The sequence below is a fragment of the Hermetia illucens genome, chromosome 1 (genome assembly GCF_905115235.1).
Source record: "Hermetia illucens chromosome 1, iHerIll2.2.curated.20191125, whole genome shotgun sequence".
In the NCBI taxonomy this organism is placed as follows: Eukaryota; Metazoa; Arthropoda; class Insecta; order Diptera; family Stratiomyidae; genus Hermetia; species Hermetia illucens.
In genome coordinates, this window is record NC_051849.1 from 218,635,129 (window position 1) to 218,662,250 (window position 27,122).

Genomic DNA, 27,122 nt, shown 5'->3' on the forward strand with positions numbered 1-27,122 from the left:
CTTTTCTCCGAACCTCCTCTCTCCTCAGCAGATTGTGGATCGCCTTCATTAATTTTTTTACCGCCTTCCAAGATGTTTTAGAGGCTAGCATGTGGTCCACGATATTCTCGGGTGTCAACCGTGCCTCGGTGTCAATTTCCGCCTCCGCTCTGTGTGCGGCGAACCGCGGGCAGTTAAAAACAACATGCTCCGCATCTTCCGGAACCATCACGCATGTTGGGCATTACGGGGAGTCATCACGCCCGAAGCGATAAAGGTATGCACGGTACCCTCCGTGTCCGCTTAGGAATTGAGTTAGGTGGTAACTGACCTCACCGTGCTTTCGTTTGATCCATTTAGAGACACCTGGAATAATCCTGTGTGTCCAGCGTCCTTTAGGTGAATCATCCCATCTATTTTGCCATTCTAAAATAGATTCACTTCGTGCCAATTGCCGACGATTGGTATAGGTCCCGCCGATTGCATATGATGGGTCATAGAGGCGTCGACCCTCGTTCGCCAAGATGTCGATAGGGATCATGCCTGCTATCACACAAGCTGCTTCATTTGAAGCTGTACAGTAAGCGCATGACGTTCGCAATGCACTCAATCGGTATGGGGCTGCGATTTTTCTTCTGTTTGCTTCCACCTTCAAAGACGATGCCTAGACTGGAGCAGCATAAAGCAAGATGGAGCTAACAACACTCAAGATCAGGAGCCGACGGCTTTGCATAGGACCACCTATATTTGGTAACATTCTTGTCAACAATGTTGCCACTCCGGAAGCCTTGGTTGCTACATTTTCAAGATGGGACTTGAATTTCAGTCTTTGGTCAACGATGACTCCTACGTATTTAAGCGTTGGCTGCGACCGTATGATGTGTTCACCAATCCTGATCTTTATCGACGTCTGCTTCCTTCGCTTGGTAATCAAAACTACCTCGGTTTTATGCTCCGCGAGTGTCAGACCAGCTTCCTCTAACCAAGACCTGATTTCAAAAATTGACTCGTTTGTGAGTACCTCGATCTCATCAATGTCTTGTGCGACGATAGTTACTCCGATATCGTCTGCGAAGCCAATGATTGTTACTCCTTTGGGTAGTTGCAACTTTAAAATTCCGTTATACATTATTATCCTCAGGAGAGGACCCAGGACTGATCCTTGTGGAACCCCGCAAGTTGTTGTATACGTCTTAGGTCCATCGTCTGAATCGTAAAACAATATCCTCTCCCGGAGAAATTCCATGACTATGTGCACCAGATATTAGGAGCGTCGAGAGTAACTACCGTGCAAGATTTATTGGCCTCCATTGCTTTTTCCGCAATTTCCGTCACCGTGCTGATGGCATTGACAGTAGATCTTGCCTTTCGGAATCCGAACTGCCTGTCTGAGAAACCACCCTCCCTTTCTGTGATTGGTACAAGCCTATTGAAGATCACCCGTTCGAAAAGTTTGGCAATGCCGTTTAACAGGCATATAGGTCTATAAGACGAAGGATCACCCAAAGGTTTATTTGGCTTCGGAATTAGCACAAGCTTCTGTTTCCTCCACTCTTCCGGGAAAATCCCATCTATGAGGCACGTCGTAAATGTTTCAGCGAACCACCTTGGAACTGTTTCGACTGCAACTGTCAGTGCTTTATTCAGAATGCCGTCTAAACCTGGGGCTTTATTTTCGGCAATCTTCTTCGCGGCTTCCAGTACTTCTTTCGTGGTTACCTCGGGAATTTGACCGGGATCTACCTGGACAGTGGGTAGGTTCAACTCACTTGAAACTTGTGGGAAGAGAGTGGTAATGATTTCCCGCAGCAAATCAAGGTTGGTGATCGGCGGTGAGCGCTTTCCCTTGATTGTTGTCATAACTGCCTTGTATGCTCCTCCCCATGGGTCGAACTCCGCTTCCTTGCATAATCTCTTAAAGTGTTCAGTTTTACTTCTAGAGATGGCTGCTTGCAATTCTTTCCTCCCCTTCTTATATTGATTGTGCAACTCTTCAGACTCAGACCGGTTTCTGCTACGTTGGCTGTGTCTTCTGGCTTTAAGGCAAACTTACGAAGTTCTTCGATTTCGGCATTCCACCAGAAGTTGGGCATACGTTTTTTGAGTACCGTGCGGCGAGGCATGGAAGCGTCACACCCTTTTTGTAACTTTCCAAGGACCTGCGCCACCTTTTCTCGTGCATTTCCCACCGGCATCGCTTCCTGCAGAAGTATTTCCGCATCAAGTGTTTTGGATGTCCAACCGGATACTGCAGTGTTCTTGATTCGCTTTGCTCCTGTCTGTCTGTCTGTCACACATATTTTTCTCGGAGACGGTTATAGCCATTGACACCAAATTTGGTAGAAAGGTGGGAACTGTGAATGCTCACGCGTACAGTGAGTTACATCCGTTTACGTTGAATTTAAAGGGCGGGGGGGGGGGGGGGGGGGTCCCCATACATGCAAAAGGGGGTGTAACATTTTTTTTCATCAAGTATAGTCATGTGGGGTATCAAATTAAAGGTCTCGATTAGTAATTTTCGAAGCCGGTCTTAGTTTTGACATTTGTTGGAAAGGTAAGGAGTGCGGGGGGTTGAAAGTGATCATTTCTTTAAGGGGGCCATTGTCAGAAACTACCAAACTGAAAAAACTGAAAAAAATCAAGAGGCTGCCACTATATGGTGCCTTGGCTCTGAAATACCTTTAATACCGATATCTGTTCAAATAAAGTTAATAATAGTATATTACTATAATTTTTTGTAATTGGCTGGAAACCCCCCTTAAATTTATCCCAGCATCACAAAATTGCAGTGGTGTATGCTATAATGTAGAGCATGATCGCACCAAGTTTGGTGGAAATCGCACTATTATTAACAAAGTTATAATACGTGAAAGTTGTTGCTTCTTTGAAAATTGAAGACTATCAGTGTCAATATCACCCGAAAGTGGATACTCTCACATAATATATGCATATATTACGTGTTACTTACTAAGAAATACACAAAACCTTTCGTATCTGAAGCGTTCAGCTTCTGGTTTCCCGACTTGTTTTTATTTATCTTTTTTTTTGTCGTCAACCGAAACCGGTTAATCCCCAAATTGCTTGAAATAAGATATTTATTGATCTTTTTTTCTAAAACTATGTGATTTCGGTTTTATGAATAATTGGTTGGAGATAACATAATACTAAGTTATGTGGGTGGTTGGGCATATGTAGAGTAGTGGAATCAGCTGTGTACAAGTGCATTAACCCGACAAATCAGGTAGCACGGGGGGTTGATGACTGGCAAGAAGAATAGCTAGTTGCGAATGTCATCGATCAGCCATGAAATTATAAGCTTGAAAAGGGTAATTATTCGGACAGATGATGATTAAGATTTGAATGTTTGTAGAGAGAAGTTTGAACACGTTATAATAAAGTAAAATATTTTGTTTTGGATTCACAAATTGATCCAAGTGTTCTCTAAGCCGATGTCTGTAGTGATTTACAGCTTGGATGAACTGCTTGAGGTGTCGAGGGGTTGGCTTGGCAAATTTCATTCATTTGAGCGTTTTTTTCATATTCGAGTATTTTTGGCAGTGCAAATAAGGTTGAATTTTCAACCCCAAAGATGGCGTAAAGTTTAAGGGGGGGGGGGGGGCTGATGATGACAATTGCCGGCCGTCATCCCTTTTGAAAAATTATGGACCCTCAAAAAAACTTCATGGTGCGTCAAAGTCGGATTATTTTCATGCCCAAACGGTTGGGTTTGATTTTGAACACCATCTCCTTAGACGAAAAATAGGGTATGAAAATTCCGCTGAAAAATTGCGGTGGTCATCCCCCTCAATAAGTTAAGGTGCTATGAATGGAGAGTATTTTGATATCAACATGGTTGGATCTCCATCTCCAGAAGGGCAAGCGATGGAAAAACTGTTGGAATATGGCCAGCAGTTGCACCACCTTTTCCTGGAATTCAAGGCTGCCTATTATAGAATAGCCAGGGTAAAACTGTACACGGCCATGAGAGAATTCGGTATTCTAACGTAACTGACAAGACTGACTAAGCTGACCCTGACGAATGTGCGGGGCTAGATAAAAGCAGCAGGATTACCCACGAGACCATTCAACATCAACAGCGGTCTAAGACAATAGGATGCTTTATCATGTGTCCTCTTTAACCTGGCCCTGGAAAAAGTGATCCGTGATGTTGAGGTAATTGCGAGGGGTCCGCCCAACTACTGGCCTATGCAACGTCAGCACCAAAGACCTACCAACCAACAACATCATACCGCACTGGTCAAACGGGAAGAATAAAGATAGGAGACCACAACTTTGAGACTGTTGCTAATTTCTCCTCCGCTAGGATCGAAAATCATAACCGATAACGGGTACGACGATGAAATCCGCACGCTATTGTTGGCAGCCAACAGAGCCTCTTTCAGCTGACAAAAAATTAGGGGGGGGGGGATTTGGGTTCTTTGCAAGAAAAATTACGAACTCTTGACTGCGTTCGAGAGAAGGATCATCCGAAGAATTTTTGGCCTCCTACATATGGATGGTGATTCCGTCGTCTATATAACGACGAAATCTATGAACAATACCATGACCGCTACTAATATGCTTATTAATGATACGAAAATAGCCTCTTTTCGTGGCGCCATAACCTTTTAACGGGTGATGATCGCCACAATTTTTTGATGGTTTTAGAGAAGGAAGACCTTCCTCCTCCCCTTCTGAAATTGAGATGGCATATCAAATTTGACCAAGGTGGTACTAAGATACTCCTCATTTGAAGCACCATAACGTTTTAAGGGTGATGAATTTCGTGATTTTTCAACGGAGTTTGGGAGAGGGATCTCTTGCTTCTGCTTCCAGACCTTGAGGCGCCATTGTTTCTTAATGGAAGGGGTGACCGCCTCAATTCTTTAACGGGATTAGAAAAGGGGGACCTTCCTCTTTCTTCTACATATCATTCATATCTCCTCCTCTTCATGGCATAGGGTGGAATATTTAAACTTTACCATGATGATATCACTAAAACTCCAGGCGATAACTTTTTAAGGGGGCGCACGAGTTTCGTTGGTGTTGAAGAGGGAGGACCTTCCCAGTCCTTTTCCACAAACACTTCACCTAGTCTGGGGTAGTGTTGAAAACTCAACCTTTACCACGTCGCGTATTACATTATAATCAAATCGTCTGGTAAAGGCTCTCATTTAAACAAAATATTTTGGACATGAAAATTATTCTGCTTTAAACTTTTTCAAGTTAAGAGACGCGAAGATCAAGGCAAATCATAAAGCTTCTTTTGCTTCTTTGATGGTCTAAACCTTTGCTTCCTTGCTGCACAGATTCTAATTATGATGACCGCTTCATTCAGTGAGAAAATCTTGGAAGATTGAGTTCTACCAATGTTTCCCAGGTTCCCCATTTTGTCATTTACAGTGAGCTATACTCTTTAGGCTTCATTTGGTTATCCTTCTTTCGTGTATTTCTGCAAAATGGCCAGCTTATTACAGTGTCTGAAATTTGACCAGGCTCAAGGGAAACTCCCACTGTCTTCGCCCGTCTCGGTCCATGGAAGCCTTTTCGACAGATAATTCTCGATTAAGCAAGGCACTTAGCTGGAAAAACCCAGTTTATTTAAAGTGTCCTTAATTCAATTCCAGTTGGCCGAATTAAAACATTCTTGATATCTAGTGCCATGACCGCATGGTACTTACTAACGGACTAACGCCTCCTGAGTCAAATCCACAATCATTGGAGTAGACAGATTTTTCCTAGGATGGACTAACGCTCACATATCTTGTTCATCACTAGCCTGTAGTCAGTGCTCCACGAGCATTAGTATTTTTGAGGTTACTTCGGAGTTTCTTCCATTCTTTCTTCAGCTTCTGTCGTTCCAGCTTTCCTGTTGTTTTTTGGTGAAGTTTCTTCGCTTGTAGACACGTTGGTCTCGGTTTTCGGTTGCGGTACAGATGTCGTCACGGACGGACGGAGGGGTGTTATAACCCTTACCACAGTTGTACGTTCATCGCGGCTTCATACGGGATATGACCTACTTCTAAGGCTGCAGGGAACTCCTCTTAGAAAAACTCTGAAGATCAGACAGCTATCCTGGCTTTTTTACTTCCAGTGCGTTCTAGGCTGTTGCTTCCACTGTTTTCAATGCTGAAAAAGATGGCCTGATGATTGTTGTAGTTGTAGTGTTCACTCATCTGTTGATTTGTATCAAGTCACTTGCTTGGTTGACCTCTCTCCTAAATGCCGCACAGTTGTCACCACATGCTATGCGTTAGTTGTTCACAACCCTAGTTTCGAAGAAATTATTTAATTTTAACATTAGATATTTTTTATACCCTTAATGGGCTCACTCCATCACCTAAGTTCGTCGGTTCTGGATCCGCTTATAACTTTCGGATAGTACTCTCTTGTTGAAAATAATCATTACTTTCGGGCGGATCTTTGTCTTTTTCTTTTTGTGTGGATCAAAACTTTACTGAAATCGCTGACTTTTCTCCAAAACGGCTGAACCGATTCAAACGAAATTTTTTGCACAGTTGGGAACTATGAAATCCCACGCATACCACGCATGACATAAATTTATGTGGAGTTTAAAGCCCCTCTCCCCACAAAATCCGGCGCAATTGGTTGCGGTGGGCGAGTCACCGTCGGATGAGGATCCATGGTAAAAAAAAAGACGAGGCGGACCCTTCCTCAGATGGAGCCTCAGGACGCCAGGGGAATATCGAATTGGTGGACCTCGTCGCAAAACCGGGATGTTTGCAGTTCCTTACTAAGGCAGGTCTAGACCGGATACCGGTTGTTGTGCCGTTGATGATGATAATTATGTAGGATAGAGGAAAAAGATACCGCTCTGAAAAGCCTGCGCCATATTCTGCAACTGATAGTTACCCATAAAAATATAAAACTATCTAAATTAATTTCCCTCGTGAAATGCGAAGGAGGACTGTGAAATATTATTTCGTGATTTGCTGCATAAATAACTTCACAAAATCCCCGCAAAAAACTTTGTTAGCTGCACCGAAAGGAGATATTCGCTCAGGTGAAAATGTCAGAATTTGCTATATAGCTTGTCACCATTACTGCCGAAACGAAAAGTAACTTGAACGATTGTCCATTCACGCATCAATCTCTCACTTTCCTGATTAATTACTTGAAAAGTAAGCAATCATCGGGTTGATCGCATCCCAATCAAATTAGCAAGCTATCATGCTCCGGACAATATTTTCTGGTGATAGTACTTCATTTAGAGTTTCCTCTAAATACCTCTTTTCTTCCACGAGCCTAGGACATTGGAAGAATACGTGCGCTGGGTCCCCTGGGACAATTAAGGGTGGTGTCCAATTTAAACTGGTACAGGTATTGACGATATCCTCCGTGGCCGGTGAGAAACTGGGTGAGATTATAATTGATCTCCCCATGCTTTCTCTGCAGCCACTCTCCGAGAGAAGGGATTAACCTCCAACGACCCTTTCATGACTGGTCCCATCGCTGCTACCATCTGCTTACGGATCTCCCCCCTTTGGCTTTTTCCACCTGCGATAAAGGAAAAATGGCCCTGATGTTATATGTTTTAATCATCTCGTCTGCCAGGATGTCAATCGGCATCATTTCCGAGATAACGAACGCTGCCTTATATGAGATGGTGCTGAAGGTAGAACACACCCTTAAGGCTGTTCTTCTGTAGACTGTACTCAGATTATGTGCATTTTCTGAAACATGTAGCGCATTTTTCCAAACTGGGACCACCCTGCTATGAGCAGCCTGCACCAAGCTAATAACCGGCTTAATGGTGTCAATCGTTGATCGGGCTTTTTGGAACTTATTGCATCTGAAAGGTCTCCTTGGCTCTCAACAACCGGGAGTAATTTATTATAGGTTACCCGGTTTAACATTTTCCCCGCAGTGTTCAGAAGACATACGGGTCTATAGGAGGACGGCGTCCCTGGAGGTTTGTCAGCCTTAGGCAGCAGCACCAGCTTCTGACATGATGCAAGAAGTATACCCTCGAACATGCACGCTTCGAACGACTTTACGAATATATCTGGTCTACATTTGTAGGCAAGCTTAAGCTCCTTATTCGGTATACCGTCCAGACCCGGGGCTTTGCTCTCGCCTATTTGACTGCCGTTCTCCAGTAGCTCATCCCTGGTGACTGGTGGAATCGGCATCACATTTAGGGAAGGTGCCAGTATCCCTTCTTGCTGGGGAAATAAATCCTGGATTATTTTGAACAATGTGATTGGGCACGTGATCTGCGTAGATGAAGGGGCTTTGAATCGTCCTGTCACGATTTCATAGGCGCTACCCCACAGATTTATGACTCCTTGCGAACAGAGCTGTTTGAAACATTCCCTCTTACTTCGCTGGATACCGAGGTGGAGGTTCTTGCGCCTGATCAATGCTATATTGTATGGCTTGATGACCGCACGCCCATATCGCCGCTCCACCTGTCGAATCTGTGACCTACACACCACCGTCAAAGTCTCTGTAAGGTTCGCTAATAATAGAAGTTCGTCTTGGGCTTCCCAACGCTGGCCGATGTTCGTACATTCGTTGTATGCTTTCCCCTTTCGGAACTATTAGTGCTGGTTTTCGGAGTTGCTTGTCCACTTTTTTCCTCTTAGGCGTCTGTTGATTATTTAGGGGATCCTTCTTTCTTAGGTACTCGCTTATTTCGCCGTAATTCACGTAATGGCAGTACGGTTAGGCATTACGCGTGTCACACTATTTGTACAGCCGGGTTCGGCGTCTCTTTAGTATACTTTTTCTCCATCTGCGATCTATTATAAAGGACTCTAATAGCCATCACCATATTCGTTATGGTTTGATGCACGTCGTGCTTGTCCTCGGATAGCTCAACTGTGAGGTCAGATTTTTGTCTGCTATTTTTAGTCTAGCCAAAAATTGATAGACAAGGGGTAGCCTCGTCCAAACTACAATTTCTAGTTTTCAATGTAAATATATATTTCGGGAGTAACTAGCCCCCCTCATCAGTACAAAGCAAGTAGCTACTCTTTGTCTAATTTAACTATTTTTGCCCCAAGCTGGGAGAAGGGTAATTCCTCCGGAACGTATCTTTGCTCTCTATGAGTCCCAACGAGGTTATCCCTTTTATAGCCTCCTTCACTTTTGGCCTTATCCTTTACCGTCTTTGACATTGGTGGAGATCTCAGAGTTGACTAGCTTTTTTTGAATGGGTCTCTTTCTTGGTTCTGGTTATCTCCTGCTGTCGCGCATTCTGAATATACGCGGTGCGTATTATCACCATTTTTGTCGTCTAATGATCTGCCTTCAGTTCGTCTTAGTTTGATCTTGTTACCGGGATTCTCGGTAAGGCCGTACTTTGTTTGAACACTTCTTTCTCCGAATCACTTGTAGCATTAGCAGTCTGCGTTAGTTGTCAACCACAGGGGCACTCCGATCGACCGATATCAATGACCGGGGGCCCGCTTGCTCACTCCCAAAAGCCGCCGGTACTGGGGTTCCGAGCCCCTGCATCGTAAGTAAGGCAGATATAGCAACTCCTCATATGCTGTCTGTCACACCTGGTTTATTCATTAATGGCTAAGGTTACTGTCCCGAAATTTGGTAAGAATTTGTAGTCCGTGAATCGTTTTACATACAACGAGTGGCGCCATTTTGCGTTGAGTTTAAGGGGGGCGGGGGGTGAGGGTGTAAATTTTGTTTTCACAGAATATAGTCCTGTGGGATATCAAATGAACGGGCTCAATCAGCACTTTTTGAAACATCCTATTTTTTATGTTGGGTGAAACCTAGGAGAGTGAAGGCTCAAAATGTAAGCCCCAACAAGTGTAACAGGTCTCCTTTTCAGAACCTATCTTTCCAACCACTAACCACTCGAATGGCGAAGAGTTAGCTGGCTGATAATCATATGAATGGCCTGCATAAACCGCTGACTTGAATCTCATCGAACATCTTAGGGCAATCATTGGCAAAGAGGTCAGGGAAGGTAATTTCATAAAAACAAATGATCTTTACACCGCCAATGAGTACGAATTTGCGAGATTTTCAATAGAACTGATTTCTTGGCTTGTTGACTCCATGCTTCAGCGCTGTCGTGCAATTATTACTGCGAAACGGGGGAAAGCAATCGAAGGGGTGGGAAAGCACTTGGTTTTGGATGCCTACAATTTTTGTTACGGAATCGGACTGCGAGGTTCTAAGTTCATATTGGTTTTTTAACGGAAAACATTTTGAGCACGTTTTTTTCCGCCACCTTAGGTCGAAAACTATAAAAATCTTTTAAATACATACTTTCAATGATAATTTAAATTTTTCCAATGTTCAAAAAATGATCATTAACCCTTGCATTTTGTTGTTGTTTTCTCTATGCATTGCCTGGCTCGAGCATGTACATGCTATGCTGTGCATTAGTAAATGCATTCTTAGCGTTTGCCTCTGACGAATGCGGAACGTTTGGTAAGTATGTAACTATTCCTGGAAAAGCAACTGATATTGCGGGGATTTTTGTTGTGGGTGGGTGGAGACCGTTCGCGGAAAGTATGGTTAAAGCTGTTTCTTTGTTCCTGTGCAGGAGTACGTGATACGGAAACGTTTTTGCATTCAGGGCGGGTTTTTTCGGCTAGGTTTCCGCGATATTTCCCTTATTATGTTTCAGACTCCGTTTCGGTCCTACGCATTGGGTAAAGAATATGTGAAGTTTTGGTAGGGGACGCCTGAAGTGAAGTGCCTAGAAGGACGCCCTCAAATTCTCGAGCCTGGCAAGCAGAGTCACGTTAGCGCGATTACCATTTACAAATGATGAAAATAAAGCATTTTGACTTAGCTTATCAACCGGGAGAAAAGTAGGGGGCCCCCCGTTTTTATTCGAATAAAAAATGGTGTACAATTAAAATGATCTCCAAGACAAAGTTGGGAATACGAAATGCTCTTCAAATGCGCACATTTCTTCTAATTGTTCTATTAATCTCTTCAAGAAAAAATTCTTTCAAAGTCTACATTGTTGGCGTTGCAAATTGTATCTGAAATTCTTCCATAATTAAATTTCAGACCTTATAAAAGAATAATGATGATTATTTGCAATTATCACCTATCAGGGGTGCAATGACTTTCTCCGACAATTAATGCGATATATTCTCGTACTTTTCTGAAAATAAACTGAAATTTGATTAGTCAGTGCACTTTGGCGCATGTTAGGCGTAGGTGGTGGCAAGTGACGGATTTATATGGACGTAGTGCCAATGGTTGGGGCTTCTTTGCAATAAATCTTAGTCAGACGAATTAAATTTTATCAACATTTTACCCCAATATGCATCAGAATTAGACGAGGACTGTTCAACTCAGATAAGATAAAAATAAATGTTCATATTAGTATGGGTTTATCGGATTAGCGGTATATATACTATTATATTGGGTTGAGGAAAAATAAATGTCGTATTTGTGATCGAAATTTGACGCTTTATTTAACATACTTAGATTTATCCGATTTAAGTGAGATATGCGCCGTTTTGTTCGCAAACTTGTTGCCATTTAGAAGGCAACTTCCAAATGGTTCCAAATGGTTTTATGGTCTATACCCAGTTCCTGGCCAATCCAGTAAATGCTCACATGCCGGTCTACTTGGATGATTTCGACGATTTTATCGGTTTCTACGACGATTGGCCTACCAATACGGGGTGTATCTTCGACATCCACTACACCAGAACGAAATCGATCGAACCAACGCTGTGCTTTGCGAATCGTTACAGTATCGGGCTCATAAACATCACAAATTTTTTCGGCGGCCTTCATTGCATTTTTACCTCTCAGGTAGTAAAAACGTAAAATATGACGAATTTCTTGCTTGGTGGACTCCATTTTTGACGTGCTATAAATTGAGACTGAAACGTATCTGTCAAAGAGACACTTGTAGCACAGATTGTCGTTTTCAAATCGCCGTATAGTATGATCCGATGCGATAAGTACAACACAAGATATGTTTAAGTGTCGCAATCTATAGACAAAATACGACACTTCTTTTTCCTCAACCCAATATATTGAGCGTAAATTTTTACTACAGAAAAAGTACGCCAAGACGCAATTGTAAGATCTAAAGCTGAGGTTAAGCTATCAACTCATGTAAATCAATTATTTTGCTATTGAACGTTGATTAAGGTTGACAAAGTTCATGCGTATGTTGGTTGTCGGTATCATGACTATTTTCATGGTTTCTGGCCTTAATGTATAAAACATATATAAATAATTTAACAGCGAATAATATTGTTATGTAAAGCTTTGGTAGATCATTGGTGAAACCCCTGAAGGTTACATAAAGTTAGTTTTCTAGAGAAACCCAGTAGAATATAATGTAAAGGGTATAAAAAGATACATGGCGGGATGAATAATTTATTAGATGAAAAAGAGACTTAAATTTCTCTGAAAATCAATTATCCTAGCAGTTGAGATACGTTATTTTTTCCCTTTAAAAATAATTAATTTCCCTAGCTAATAACTTGTGAAATTTCCATAATACGGAAAACTAAGAGTGAGATAGGGTCAACTACGATATTTCCTTGTAATACAATCTAACACGTGCTTCTAGTTCAAATTTTCCATCTAATTTCCAATGCAAAGTGGTTTTAATTATGCATATTTTTCAAATCAATAAAAGTTGTCAGTTGGAATATCCTCCCCTTTAATGAATTTAATCCCCACGTGATTGAAGCACGAGACACCTACGTGTTCTGGTTCGTATTTTTAGTCTTTATAGTGTCCGTGTAATATCTTAATGAATTCTGTGAATTGTATATTTAATTGCAATTTATAGAATTCATTACGATTTCATTGACAAGTATAACATGTCCAGTTTGTAACACGGAAATTATTTACACGCAATTATTGTGTTTGTTATTTTCTTTAATTGAAAGCACCCGGATATGAAGTGAATAGTGAAATTCAAAGCATATTAACATATTAAGGGCATGAAATCTATAAAAACTGGAGGAGACAAGCGCGTGCGGGATTCGCACCTACTAAAAAATACCCTTAGTTTTTCCGGCCCCAGTCTCCTGGGACCACCATTTAGATATTACTTGCCGGAGGTTTGCCCTTAGACATTCGTCCTTCCTTCCTTCTTTCGGCTTTCCTCCTTTTTTTTCTTTCAGCAACTCCTCCTATATTTTCACGATTGTGGAGTAAACCGTAAGCCAGTTCTCCTTCGACCTCAGTATCTCCCCAACTAAGTTCGCCGGGATCACGCTCCTGCTCAACGTTTGGTTTAGGTTCCTCCTTTCTATTGCGAACCTTGGGCAGTGAAACATCACATACTCTGGATCCTCCGGTATGCCGTCACATCTAGGACAATTCGGAGACTTATCCAACCGAAAGCGGTGCAGATACTGTCAGTAGTAACCACCATGTTCCGTGAGGAACTGGGTAATGTGGTAGTTGGTCTCCCCATGTTGACGCTCAAGCTGTACTCTAGTGACCCTGTGTGTCCATACCTTTGTAGACACGTCCCATCTGCGTCACGACTCTGATCTTGCCGCATTCCTACACTATGTGTGCCCCTCCATACGTCTTGTACAGCACACTCATTTCTTTTGCCAAAATGTTTACAAGGATCACACACACCTGCTTAAAGCAGGGTGGATCGCATTACTCCGGTTAGAAGCAACCTCCGGCAATGTTTCAGCTCACCGACATTCGGCAATATTTTTGCAAGTGCCGTGGTGGCGGTAGCTGTCTTTTGGTACCCATAATCTAGGTGTTCCCTACAGCTCGATTTGGTTTCAATGGTGACAATGCACTTTTTGGGGCCCTCAGCTGCCCCGTACAAGAGACTTTTCTCTGAGAGGTAATTTTCCATCAGATTCGCTAAATACCCGGGGACACCAATGTCAGCCAACGTCTCTTTAGTTTTGTTCGAGTTGGCCAAGTGGAATGCGTTTTTGACATCCATCACCAACACGACACAGCAGCCGCCAGAAATCAGTGCGACTTCTCCCACGTCCACCACCGTGCTTATTGCACCTACCGTAGAGTGGGCACATTAGAAACCAAACTGGCGGTCCGACAAGCCATTGATGTTTTCGTCGATGGGCAGGAGTCTGTTGTATATGACTCTCTCCATCATCTTCACGATTGCATCCAGCAGGTATATATGACGATATGACGCTGAGTCTCCAGGTAGCTTTTTAGGTTTGGGAAACAACATCAACTTTTGCTTTATCCACTGGACACGGGATATTCCTTCTTTTAGGCACGCCTGGAAGGTGTTGGTAAAAAGGTCAGGCCTAGTCAATGTTCAATGCCAGTTTCAAAAATCCTTCCACATATTTGCCGCAGCTCTTTCTCGCCCCACGGGCTTACATCGGCATGGTCACACAGCTGTTTGAAGCAGTTCTTTTTACTTTCCAAATAGCTTCTTCGAGGTGGCCACATAGTTGCCTGTGTGCCTCTCCTCGACCGTTGCCACTGGGCATCCCCCTGAGCCTCTCGTGAAGCTTCCTTGCCTGGAAACTTGCGGCTCGCAAACTTGCGATTTCGTTGTTCCTCCAATAGTTGAGTTGCCTACTGGGGAGAATTCGTCTTATGGGCATAGTAGCATCGCATGCTTCCGTCACTCATCGGGTGATTTGGGTGGCTTTTTCTCTATCCATACCCTTAAAAGATATAGGAGATTTGAGTGCCGCGGAAAACTCGTCCCCGTCCAGCCAACTAAAAGACCCAGATTTGTCCTTGCCTGGTGATACCTGTGAGTTTAGTCCTCACTGACATGTCAAGCGACCTTGCTGACTAAAGCGGCAATCGCGTATGTCAGGTCCACTATAGACCCCAGGCTCCTTCTCCTGAAACTATACGAGGCCTCAACATTCGCAAGTATCCCGTCTAGCTCTGCGAATACTTCGAGGAAAACACGTTCCCTCACATTCATTGTCCGGCTACTCCATTTAAGAGCTCACACAGCCAGTTTGATCTTTGACCAAAATGTCACCACGATATGGCTTCCTAATTATGGCCACATCGAAGTTTTTCTCACAAATGATTTGCGAGTGTAGGTTCTGCGCCGCCTGACAGTGGTTGAGGTTGATTTGAATTAACCTCATCTGTGATTTGGGTTAAGGACTCTTCTGTATTCTGTATCTGCATGCCTTCGCACTGTGATCGAAGCCAAGGTTTCTAAAGCAACACATAACTCAGCTTGGTCTTACTCTCACTGATGCTAAGAGTTTGAGTGCTGTTTCTACTGTAAGGTAATGATGATGATTTGTCTTCCCCCGTAGACTTTCCTCAGCGTTTTCACCGCTGACTTCTGTAGTCCGACAAGATTCAACTGCTTCTCTGAGGCTTCGCGAACCTCCTCCTTCGTGGTGATCTCATCTATATCTTTGAAGATTGTAGTGATCTCCGGCCTGCTAGCTCTTATGTCGGCTTCTTATCCAATTTTCCGATTTGGCTCAAGGATTGTCCGCCGTTACATTCTTGGATTTCTTGAGCTCCAACATAAGATCTCCTTTCTGGGACTGTCTAATGCGGCTGACATTAGCTCCTAAGTTGGTGAGTTCGGGGTCTGCCTTCAATGATAATAACCTCCGATCTTATCTTCCTTCGATTGTTTCTTTTTTGGAATGCTACTTCTCTCCAGGCATCCGCAACCGTTTCGCCAGCAGTTTCAGCTGTGGTCCGCATGTCTTCCGCCTTTTTGGGAGTTGAGTCTTTTTTTCCTGCTGAATCATTCACTTTTTCGCGCAGCCTCTTCCTCGGGTTCTCCCTTTTCGTATTTTGAACAGGCGCTATTTGAGTCGCCTGGCTCACTTTTTCGTTCGCAGGCTCTTTCACCTGAAAAATGATGCTAGCAGATCGGAGGAGGCTTTGGCATGCTTAGTCTAATATGTAATAAAAAAACAATTGGAAGCATATGCCATGGTCGGTGTTTAACCAGGCTTCCCTCGAACCGTAGTGTCAAAGAGTCAATCTCTTCATGATCAATTTCTCCTACCGATTTGAATTGCCGCATCTAGAGGTGCAGCTCATGTCCTCATCTACAAGGGGTCTCATCTCATCGCACAGAGCATTCTTTTATTTTCCATGCTGGAGCCCCTTTAAGGCAGACTTATCAGTGCATTCTAAATGCAGGAGCCCATCAAAAAACCTCGATTGTTAAAACTTGGCTTCATTCTAGGTTCCAACATTTTTTTCCACAGACGTTCTTGGAGGATGTTAAATTCTCCCTCTTAGTCATCCTCGGAGAAAACTTTCCTATTTTTCCCGCCTTCGCCCTATGGGAAGGACCATCTTCATTGAGATCTTCCTCGCTGATCACACTGGTTCTAATTTTCACGCAAAGTATGGATGAAGGCCTCAGTGCAAGAATGTTTTGCTCACCACAGATGTTTTGGTCTTATGCTTCTTGCGTGCATTACCGCTGACCGAAGAGTCTGCTGTGGATAATGAGGGTCTCACCACGTTTACCAGTTCGTCCCCACACTTGGTGGTGCCGCTATGTTCATTTATTCATTCCCAAGGAGCCTTCTCGCCGTAGTAGTAAACTATGGTCTCGAACTCTTAATAGGTTGCGATGCGAATGCTCAACATATTTGTTGGGGCAGTAGCAAATGCAATCCAAGAGAAGAGAAGCTATTCGATTTCATCACTTCAGCTGGTCTTATGATTGCAAAAGTAGGGTGCGCCCTTACGTTCGTGGGACCGAGAAGAAGTGAAGTAATTGACCTTACAATCTGTACCCAAAAATTGTTAGAGTTGATTACACACTAGCGAGTGCTAGACGAGGTCTCACTGTCACCGATCACCGATATCTAGAAATCAATCTGACTATTGCGGGCGAACAATCTGCAGTACAAACACGGAACCCTAGGAAAACGGATTGGGCAAAGTTCAATGAACTTCTTGGCAATAAAGTACAGTTCCCTAGGCGACTAAGGACTCCTTTGGCGCTGGAAGATGAATTGAAAACTCTAAACTGCACCCTTTTAGAGTGCTATGAAAAGGCTTGTCCTATTTCCCGAGGCCAAAGCGGTAAAACGGTTCCTTGGTGGAACCGAGAACTGCAAAAACTCAGAAAATCAACCGGGCGACTTCTAAATCGTGCTTGCAAAAGTAACAAGGACAAAGACTGGTTAAATTTCAGGAACTCACAACGTGAATATAAGAGGATCGTTAGGTGTTCGAAACGAGACTCCTTTAGAGCGTACTGTGAGGAACTGGAAGGCGAAAGAGAGACTTCAAGGCTGTGCAGAGTCCTCAAAAGGGATGAGTCGGCCAAGTTGGATTCTCTTAGGAAACCCGACGGCACTTTCACGAGCTCCAGACTGGATTCCGTACAGACCCTCCTGGAAGTACACCACCCGGGAGAACGGGTGAGAGAAGTGGTAGGGGGAGAGTTGACGGTTCTTGCAACCCCTTCAACACGCAAGCGTTGCAAGGGGAACTGGAACACTGCGAAAGCGGTTGTCACCCATGAAAAGGTGAGAGCTGCCATACTGTCCTTTGAACATTTCAAAGCACCTGGCATGGATGGCATCTATCCGGCAATGCTAAAGGAGGGTATGGAGCATTTAGAGCAACCTCTAAGAAATATTTTTCGAGGATGTCTTGCTCTGGGCTACGTGCCTTCCTCTTGGCAACAGGTTAAAGTAGTCTTCATATCGAAACCTGGGAAACCTGGGAAAGATGACTATTCTAATCCAAAGAACTTCAGACAGATCAGATTGACTTCACAGTCACATTCGTGGAAACCCACTTAGGTCACACCCACTTAGTGAAAACCAACATGCTTCCCAACGTGGAAAGTCCTGTGAGTCTGCTTTTCATTCTTTAGTCACAAAGATAGAGGATGCAACTTTGAATGGTGAGTACGCGATGGGGGTGTTCGTGGACATTGAAGGGGCTTTTGACTGTGCGCCTTTTCAAAAACTTTGTGATGCCACCAGAGTGCATGGTGTTGATGATGCTTTAATTAAGTGGATCCATGCTATGCTAACGCAAAGATTGCTGTGCGCTGAGGCCCCCAAGGAGGTGTGCTTTCGCCACTTCTGTGGAGTATGCTGATCGACTCACTACTATGCGAACTGCAAAATTTGCCAATACACGCTCAAGCTTATGCTGATGACGTGGCTGTACTTGCTGTTGATCGGGACCTTGGAACGGTGTGTAGGAATATACAACGTGCCGTTGATTTGATAGACAGGTGGTGCCTCAGGCATGGTCTGTCAGTTAATCCAAATAAAACCACAATGGTTTTATTCACAAAAAGGAGAAAACTGGATGGACTTTGCCTCCCTGAGATGAGGGGTACTACCCTTCAACTTTCTGAAGAAGTGAAATACCTGGGGGGTCACTCTAGATAAAAAACTTCTTTGGAACAAACATGTAGAGGTAAAGATGAAATGAGCTCTCATAGCTTATGGGCTGTGCAGACGGACCTTTGCCTCGACGTGGGGACTCAGGCCTCATGTGGTAATGTGGATATACGTTGCCATCATTAGGTCGATGTTCGTATATGCATCCGTAGTGTGGTGGGTTAAGGTGAAACAAAAAGGTTTTCACCGTAAATTAGCCGCACTGCAAAGAACTGTGTGTTGACATCCGGCTCAGCTCTGAATTCACTACTCAATTTGCAGCCTCTGGATATATTTATTCAAAGCACTGCAATGAGAGCAGCTCATAGACTAATTCGATTAGATCTATGGGGAAACAACGGATGTGGGGGGCACAGAGCATTGTAAGAACTACTGGGAGGACTGAATCCAGTTCTTACAATGCCTTCCGATTCTCGTGTCCCCATACATCTGTTTGGTAGAAGATATGAAGTTACCCTGAACCGTAGAGAGGACTGGGAAAACCCAGAGGAATGCGTAGCGGGATATACGAAAGTCTTCTACACTGATGGCTTAACAGCAGAAGAGGGTTCTTGAGCCGGAGTCTACTTCTCGAATAAAAACGAGAAGTGGGCTTTTCCTTTGGGACAATATGCAACGGTTTTTCAAGCCGAAGTTTATGCGATCCTAAGAGCGGCAAACTGGGTGATTGATGAGCGGTTGAAGGGCAGGCGCATCGCAATCTGCAGTGACAGCCAAGCTGCATTGAGAGCGTTGAGTAGTCCTTTGATCACCTCGAAAATCGTTCAGGAATGCAGAAACCGTTTGAACCCTATCTCTAGATGCAATGCGGTGAAACTAATCCTGGTCACTGTGGCGTAGAGGGTAATGAAATCTCGGACGCCTTAGCGAAAGAGGGGTCAATCTCCCCTATGCCGAGACCGGAACCAGCAATTGGAGTATCAGTAGCATTGGCTAAGTCTGTTGTCAAAAACTGGGAATAAGCTTCCCATAATGACAGGTGGCAGAGCCTAAATGCTGCTCGACATACCAAACTCTCATGCCAGAATCGAACCTACGTACCGCGAAGTTTATCTTGTCGAAAAGCAGGAGGACTTGCAGGTGTATTGTGGGCATTCTGACAGGCCAAAATTTACTAGCTGGGCATATGTTCAGAATAGGAATTACTCAACATGATACGTGTCCCTTCTGTAATGAGGAAGTGGAATCCACGGAGCATTTCCTATGTGAATGTCCCGCCTATGGACGCATTAGGCATCAGATCTTTGGTGCCGATGTTCTTCAATTGCGACGGACAGCATCACATCATTTTCCAATTCCAAATGCTCGCTCATTCTCAACGGGACGTAGAAACTTACTCCGGCCAATGATTGCCTCGCTTACGCCTTTGTAAAGATGATCCTAAGGTAAATCAACAGTGCGGGAAGATAATAGATACTAAGTAGTAGTGGATAGGGGATTTCGGTAGCTTAAACCGTTTGACAATATTCAAAGCAAGAATAGGTGCTCAAGAGCAAAAAGATAATATCTTACTGGTCAGGGAATGAAAAAAGAGTGGAATGATTGCTTTGGGACTATTGGTCCCCCATCTTCAGCTTCAGTAGCCTTCGATAGCGGGATTGGTTCATCTGAAACAGATTTTCTACTTCTCTTCAATTGTAGACTAGAGTAGTGATGTCTAATGCTGTTTCGGTTGGCCTTTAGGTTCTTTTCCTTCTACTTCGATGTTTAGGACAATTTAAGGCTACCTGTCTAGATCAGCTTTAATGGCTTGACGTTACCCCAACTTTTAGATAGCCTTCATTAAGGTGTTTTAATTTTATAAGTGGAAAACAAGGCCCGTGATGGAAATTATATGGGCCTGGGGCGAAAATTATGGGGGCCTCCCATTATCCCTTTTCCAATGAAATTTCTATTCCGAGCCCCTCGTGGAAATTTCGGTCCGGGGAGAATCCTCCTCTTTTCACTCCCCTCACGTCAGGCCTGATTTTGTGTGAAAATTATGACAGCTCCTATTTTTTCTCGGGACCTGGGATAGAGGCCCCGAGAAAACTCCGGCATCGGGGGAATCTCCCTTTTTCTATCCCCTCTGCCTTTCAGAAATAATAGATTTTCTTCTGCTATTTCCATGAAAAAACATGCTTGAGCGTATTGTTTCTTTTCAAAAGCTATCAATGCGCAAACATTTTTGGCAACTAATTATCATTTTCGTCATTTGCATTGAAAATTGTTATATTTTTGAAGGTTAAATGTTTATTTATATTTTTGTTGACAATTTGGAAGTATTTATGCCGAAATATTCCAAATTCGTATTGTGTTTTTTCACCATTTTCTTTATTTATTTTTCTGTTGGATGTACTTAGGATATGGAATTTTTCTAGCCTTGAATATACACGACATTTTGTTGGTATCTGAGATAAATTCCTGAAACAATGCCAAATGCATTGATTTTAAGATAAAAATACATATTTGTATATGGTTGTCCAAAAATCCAAAAGTATGCGGTATAACAGAAAATAAATAAAAAATAATTAAATAAATAAAAAAAAAAAAAGTTTGCATTCTAAAATGCAAAAAATAATTTATGGCGTATTTATTTATAGAATTAAGAGACATTTTTTATTTATATTATATTTTTTTATTAAGACGAATCGAGTTTGATGATATTTCAAATATATTCTTACTCTAGATTTTCATTCAAAGTGGTTAATGATAACATACCATATGTTAATGGGGATATAAATACTGAAAAATGCCATAAATATTTGAGATGACAGACAGACAGAAAGAGAATGCAAATTTATATAAAATTTATTTTTTTTTTATCTAATTTAAAGATAAAGACTTTCAGAAAAATGAGGTTGGTGGTATTAATATCCAGTTAAAGTCATAAAAATACGCGGCTGGTGGTTTCGTCCAGGGCAGTAGCGTAACCAAAAGTGGGTTCTTGGCTCTTTCTTTGTTCCTTTATATAGATGAATTCTTAAATACAATAGTTTTCTTCTGGGTATGGTGGTTGAATGCGTTTACGAACTGAGTATCGGACTCCCACAACCTTAAGCCGTCGGACTCTTAAACAAATATGCTGCTGTTATCAGAGAACTAGCGTGGTACCATTTGACATACTACTGCAGGCTAACCCTCCCATCCTCTTGCCTTAGGGACCTTTTAAATCATAAATTTATTTTCACCATGGGGAGGGGGATGAAGTAGGGAATTTGTAAGCGTTAAGAAGCGCTTACTTGCTTCGTCCGGCCAAGCTCAACCTTCTCCACGAGAAAGAAAACCTGAACGTAATGTGTAATACTACTCCGTTTGTCAGCACCCCTAAACATCTTTCTGACAATATTATCGAGAGGCAGCTGGCCTGAGTCTGCTGCTGAAGAATTTTAACCTAACTTCCAGAAGAGAATATATCGCCACCTTTGATAAATCCACACTTATTGATCACTATTATAGTTGGCTTCGAGACAGTATAGTAGGGAGATTCTACATAGTTACGATGCACCTGTTAGCTAAGAGTATCAGCACATACCTCCACATTGTGTTCATTAGAAACCGTCTTAATCCTGAGACTCTTCCTTCAGCTTTGTCGGCCACTGTTTTGATTCGCTCGAGCAAAGTCATCAGCGAATAGAGAATCAGTTCCAGATACTCAACAGTGACTACAGTCGTCTCGTCGATCGCGATGGGACGTAAAGTCAGGTTTTGCTTCTTAGCCAGGATGACACCTTAGATTTTTTCCAACACTAGGTTGAAACTAGGGGCATCCCCTTACTGATCGCAGCAATATACCAAATTTTCTTTCCAGCTATTTAACATCACTTGCATAACCAACCAGATGCGACTCTTTTTGCATGCTAAGTCGTAGGAAGTGCTCTAGAGATACCGCCTTATAATGAACCCTTGCGCTACACAAGACGTGATTTCCATCTGGCTCTTACCCTTACTAGGTATCTCTCAGATAATGTTTCAATATCCGCAACAGGTAGCTCGGTACATGGAACCATTCTTCTAGTGTATCTGGCATATCTGTCCACCTTACGAAATTAAGGGTATTTCTTACATCGAACGTTAAGAGAGATAACCCACCGCGACTGACGACTCTTCGCCTAAGTACGATGAACAACATCCACGACCTTAATGATAGCATTCACTATGGATCTCCCCGCTTTTAAATCGAAATGCTTTGGAGATGCATGTCCTTGGCAACAAGCATCGCTTCGGTGAGTCTGCTCTGGATGAGCCTTCCGAGCATCCTCTTGGTTGCGTGAAGCATAGAGCGTACTGGGTATGCAGACTCTGCTTTACCTTCGCTGGTCAGTCTTGTAACTTTCCAGCCACTAGGGAAAACACTCTCCAGGCAAACGTTGAATATGAATAGCAGTAAGTTAGGCCGATGGTGAAAACCAGTTTTTTTAAGGTTTTGTGTAAACACAAAACCTTATTAAAATCGGTTTACCGTCTGTCTATCTGTCCGTCTGTTTTTTTTTTTTTTTTTTTTTTTGTTGAGGAGGTGGAAATCTTCAAAAAGACACTGGTCCGGACACACCAGCGTGTGGGATTTTTACCCACTAAAACCACCCCCGACTCCCTCCCTGCCCCGCGGAACCACCATAAGGTATTACATCACGGGGCGGAGTCAGCTCACTCTAGCTTTGTCACCTTTCCTCTATACGCGGCGCACGTGACCGCGTTTTTCTCCTCTCCTCTGCTTTTCGCAGTTTATTTTGGATAGATGCGATCATGGAGTTTACCGCATCCCAATTCTCTTGATGTGCTAGCAATTTCGGCACTAGATTTTCTGGTACCAGCACCTCCCCTAGAGTCTCCTCTAGATTCCTCCTTTCTTCCACAAATCTCGGACAGTGGAAGAATACATGCTCTGGGTCCTCTGGGACTCCATTGCAATTTGGACAATCGGGTGAGGTCTCCAATTTAAACCTGTGAAGGTATTGGTGATATCCTCCGTGCCCCGTGAGAAACTGGGTGAGATTATAATTAATCTCACCGTGTCGTCTCTCCAACCACTCCTTGATGGCAGGAATGAGCCTGTGCGTCCACCGGCCCTTTCCCGAGCGTTCCCACCGCTCTTGCCATCTATTTATTGATCTCTCCCTTTCAGTCTTCCTCGTCCGCGATGAGGAAGAGGTTGGCTTTGCATTGTATATGTTCGCCATCTCATCTGCCAAGATGTCAATCGGCATCATTCCAGAGATGACGAATGCTGCATCATCTGAGACAGTCCTGAAGGCAGAGCATACCCTCAGGGCTGTCCTCCTGTAGACTGAACTCAGTTTGGTAGCGTTCCCTGACATCCACAACGCCTCCCTCCAAACTGGGGTTGCATAGAGCATGATCGAGGTCACCACCCTGGCTATAAGCAACCTAGAGGTATGCCGTGGCCCTCCAATGTTCGGCATCATTCTTGCCAGGGCCATACTTGCAGTGGATGATTTGTCGCAAACATACCGCACATGTTGCTTATAGCTAAGCTTCCTGTCTATCACCACTCCCAAGTATTTGATGGTCGGCTTGGAAGTGACGATATGATTCCCGATTCTAATACAGGCGTAATCTCTCTTCCGGCGCTTAGTGATTAGGACCGCTTCCGTTTTTTTCCTCCGCAAGTGTCAGACCAGAGCTCTTTAGCCAACTTTTAACAGCACCGATTGCCTCACTTGAGTATAACTTAGCATCTTCGAGATGCTTTGCGACAACAACCAGCGCTATGTCGTCAGCGTAACCCACCACTGTGGCTTCCCCCGGAAGGGGAAGATTAAATACATCGTTGTACATGATGTTCCACAGTAGTGGGCCCAATACGGAGCCCTGCGGGACACCCGCGGAAACAACATACTCCTGGGGTCCGTCATCGGTGTCATACCAGAGCCTCCTTTCAGTTAAATAACTATCGACGATAGCAGCGAGATAGGCGGGAATACCAACCTTCGCTAAAGATTTCCGTATTAGATTCCAATTGGCCGAATTGAATGCATTTTTCACATCCAGGGTTACTACCACGCAATATTTGCTGGTACTACCCTTTCCGTGAATTGCATCTTCGGCCAAGCCAGTAACCAATTTGATGGCATCAATGGTTGATCTGGCTTTACGGAACCCATACTGCCGATCCGAAAGGCCGCCTTGGCTCTCAACAACCAGGAGTAATCTATTGTAGATTACCCGCTCTAGCATTTTCCCCACCGTGTCCAGGAGACATATAGGTCGATATGACGATGGTTCACCTGGAGGTTTACCTGGTTTAGGCAGAAGTACCAACTTCTGCCGCTTCCATGCCACTGGAAATATCCCCTCGGACATGCACGCTTCGAACAACTCAGCGAACATGTCCGGTCTGGATTTCACGGCAAGCTTAAGGGCCTTATTCGGTACTCCGTCCAGGCCCGGCGCTTTGTTGTCTCCTATTCTACCGCAGATATCCAACAGCTCGTCTCTGGTGACTGGCGGAATTGCCGCCACATTCAGAGGTGGTTGGAATGTGTCGGTGCTCTCCTCCTGCTGGTGGAATAACCCCTGGATGATTTTTAGCAAGAGGGTGGGGCACGTGATCTGCGGAGATGAACGGCCTCTGAATCGTCCCATCACGATTCTGTAGGCATTCCCCCACGGGTTTATGTTCGCTTCTGAGCAGAGCTCCTTAAAGCACTCCCTCTTGCTTCGCTGGATGGCGAGCTTGAGGTTTTTGCGGGCTGCCTTATAGGCGCGCTCCTTTTATCCCTGTTCGACTCTACCTACCGCCCTCTGAGCCACTCTTCTGGCTCGGTGGCAGGCTGATCGAAGGCCGGTCAGTTCATCATTCCACCAGTAGTTTGGTCTTCTACTGGAAAATGAACACCTTCTAGGTATGGACGCGTCACACGCTTTGGCAATGCATTGAGCCAGATGGACGGCTCTTTCCGTAGAGGTGCCTGCTTTATCAGGCTGATCTAACCGCACCTCTATGAAGGTCTCCTCATCCAAAGATTTTGCAGACCAGCCTGAAATCTTTCTCGGTTTCGGGCATGATAGCTCTCTGGCCTGTGGCTCGAAGAGAAAGGTGGGAACTCTGAACGCTCACGCATACAGTGAGTTACATCTTCTTACGTCGAATTTAAGGGGGGGTCCCCATACATGCAAAAGGGGGGTGTAATTTTTTTTTTCATCAAATATAGTCATGTGGGGTATCAAATTAAAGGTCTCGGTTAGTACTTTTCGAAAACGGTCTTAGTTTTGCCATTTGTTGGAAAGGTGCGGAGTGCGGGGGGTTGAAAGTGACCATTCCTTTATGGGGGCCATTCTCAGAAACTACCCAACCGAAAAATCTGAAAAAAATCAGGAGGCTGCCACTATATGGTGCCTGGGCTCCGAAATACCTTTCACACTGATATCTGCACAAATAAAGTTAATAATAGTATATTAATATAATTCGCTGCAAAACCTCCTTAAGTTCATGCTAGGACCACGAAATTTCGCAACAATATAGGGTGTAACATAGACCATGATGTTACCAAGTTTCGTGGAAATCGCACTATTGCTAACAAAGTTATAATACGTCAAAGTTGTCGCTTCTTTGCAAATTCAAGGCTATAAATGTCAATATAATCCGAAAGTGGATATTCTCACATAATATATGGGTATATTACGTACTACGTACTAAGAAATGCACAAAACCTTTCGTACCTGAAGCGTCCAGCTTCCGGTTCCCGACTTGTTTATCTTTACCGTCGGGTTTTGCTTCCTTATTTTTCATAGAAAGGTCTGTGTTTTCTAGCTCTTTAATGGAAAAAAATGGGCTACCCCTCGCAGCTTTCACGCTATCGCCAGTTCCGCAGGGAATAAATAATGAAGTCCATCCGTTCGGCATCAAATGAAGAGGGTTTCTGAAGAGCCCCGATTTTTGGGGTGACCAATTTATAACCAACCTATGGATTTCCTTCCACAACTAGCTCCGGTCAGCAGCTAGTTTTGGTTTTATATGTCGCCTTGCATGATTTTCTTTATTTCTGTCAATATGGTGCATGTCTCTTTCCGGTTGCTCGAATTTTATGCCAGAGGCCGAAACTTCCGCAACTCAGCAATTTCTGCTGACCACTAATACAAGAAAGGTTTTAAAAAAACGGCAGATTTGCGGTTTCGTCTAGCACAGGGCAGGACATCAGACGTTACTTCACCTCTGCCTTGGGGGCAACATGGCGAAAAGGGGTTCCTAGGTGTTACTCCTTCTCTTATATAGATCCATAAACACTACATGGGTGTGAAGTATATTGAAGACTAGTTTAGGCCTAAGCCGATCTAAGTAGACCAATTTTTAGTTTTTGCATTTAGGGAGTCTGTCACCTATTTGACGGGACAGCGAGTCAAAAGACTGAGCACGGACACCACCCACATCGTTATTAGGTTTATAATAGAATTTACGATAATGTGAGTTGTAGCCATCCAAAGGTCTTCTTCCGCTGGGAGAACTCCGGCCTTGCAATGATAATCATTCGCCAAAAAGTCTTCCAGAACCTGCCACCCTTTCACCGACGATAACAGTGACTCTGACGCGGGGAACACTTTGGGAATGTTTCTAAGGCGAGTTGGGTTCCATGGATCTGACGTTTAAAACAGCAAATACTGATGTAGCCTCCACCTCCAGGATTCGTTTCTCTCGGCAGTCTGAAGGAAACGGATTCCTTTAAAGTGACCTTCTTTTAACCAGAATTTGCTCCTCCCTGCTTAAGAGAGCGTGCTTCGGAGCTTCAAATTTGAGTTCGCCATCATTTAATTTGGCATTGAATAGACCCTGAAAGGCGTGACCTCCAGCTAAAAGTGGATCTTAGCCCCGAATCCGAA

At 43.7% G+C, this 27,122-nt stretch overlaps 1 protein-coding gene across 2 annotated transcripts in view; it reads left to right on the top strand.

Moving 5' to 3' along the window:
- The window catches only part of LOC119648835 (sodium-coupled monocarboxylate transporter 2), a 67,352-nt gene that overhangs the window by 4,305 nt on the left and 35,925 nt on the right, over window positions 1-27,122 (top strand). Inside the window, exon 1 of one of the 2 annotated variants that reach the window (XM_038050713.1) lies at window positions 10,378-10,404. The exons of the other annotated variant lie outside the window; for it this stretch is intronic. The gene's annotated coding sequence lies outside the window, so the exon portion shown is untranslated. Of the gene's footprint in view, window positions 1-10,377; window positions 10,405-27,122 lie in introns of those variants that run through there. 2 annotated transcript variants of the gene reach the window in all.